Below are 1403 nucleotides of genomic sequence, written 5' to 3'. Positions count from 1 at the left end.
ACACGGGCGGAGGGGGGAGCACAGAACACGGGCGGAGGGGGGAGCACTGAACACGAGGGCGAGGGGGTGTGCACAGAACACGGAGGGGGTGAAGGGTGTGCACAGAACACGGGCGGAGGGGGGAGCACACAACACGAGGGCGAGGGGGTGTGCACAGAACACGGGCGGGGGGAGACCGAACGTGGGCGGGCGGGGGCTCGTTGAACGCTGCGGGAGGGGGAGAAATGGAAGGCAGGAGGGAATGGGGGAGGGGCCCCAGCCGACTGGGGGACTAGGGTCGGAGGTCAGGCCCGGCCCTCCCCGGTCTCTCACCTCCCCCTCCCCCTCCTCCTCTTCCGGCTCCCACCGCCGCCGCCGCCGCCGCCGCCACCACCGCCTCCAGCTCCTGCTCCCGCCGCCCCGGCCCCGCGACTCCCGCCCCGGCCCGCCCCGCGCCGGCCCTCTCAGCCCTGCTTCGCCGCCGCAGCGCCGCCTCCCATTGGTCCGTGTGGCTGTCACTCCACTGTCGCCATGGTGCCTGGGCGGTGCCGTCATACGCCCGCCCTCTGACTCCCTCAACGTCCGCCTACGTTGCCAGGGAGACTAGGCCCCGCCTCCCAGGGCTCGAATGCTTCCATTGGCCTAAGTTCCTTGTTCTTCAGCTCTGTGCTGTGGAGGCCCGAGGGTTGGGAGACGGGTCCTTCTAGGGTCGCAATCGATTGGCTCTCTGCTAAATGACCTTCATATCATTGGCCTTTATCCCCGTCCGTCAACGCATCCCCCGGGATACCAGAGGATTTAGGTGAGAGGAGGTGGAACCTCCCAGGCCTCGGCGTTCCAAAGCGATTGGCTTGCCGATAGACGTAGCCTCACACCATTGGTCCACGAGCCTTGTCCTTCAGCTTCGGATAGAGAGCCTTGTGCATTGGGAGCTGGTGCGCCCACTCCCAGAACCTCTGCGTCTCCTGCCATTGGACGTCGGCATCTGTCATTCATGTCCTAGCTGAGGGCGGCTCAGGAATGGAAGACTGGCCCTGCCAGGGCTCTGGGCGCTGCGTTCCACCATTGGCCAGCGCGGCCGCCCATCGGGGCTTGCCAGCCCTCCCGACTGCACGCGCGTCTCCCCCTCGCCAGTGCCTGGGCTTGAGGATCGCCATGGCAACCAAAACTTTACTGAGAGCCGCACCGGCTCCTGCGGTGACCCAGAGGAGGGAGCGCTCTTGGGAGCTGCTGCCCGGCCTCTGATAACGAGGCCTCAGGCGCACTGATGAGCAAGCCCTGCAGCTTTAACCCCGTGCGCCTAACGGAGCTGACCGCCGAGGGCTCCGGACATCCCGACGGGACTGACCACGGAGGGCTCCAGGGACGGTCCCCACGTGACTGACCACGAAGGGCTCCAGCGATGTGACCACGGAGGGCTCCAG

The 1403-nt window shown here is 67.1% G+C and overlaps 1 pseudogene; it reads left to right on the top strand.

Moving 5' to 3' along the window:
• Positions 1 to 1246: 1246 nt before the first annotated feature.
• Positions 1247 to 1403, top strand: part of LOC114041566 — a 5815-nt pseudogene continuing 5658 nt past the window's right edge.

This window comes from Vombatus ursinus, unplaced genomic scaffold (assembly GCF_900497805.2).
Source record: "Vombatus ursinus unplaced genomic scaffold, bare-nosed wombat genome assembly UNPS02014175.1, whole genome shotgun sequence".
NCBI lineage: Eukaryota > Metazoa > Chordata > Mammalia > Diprotodontia > Vombatidae > Vombatus > Vombatus ursinus.
This window is presented reverse-complemented; position numbering and strand designations above follow the sequence as displayed.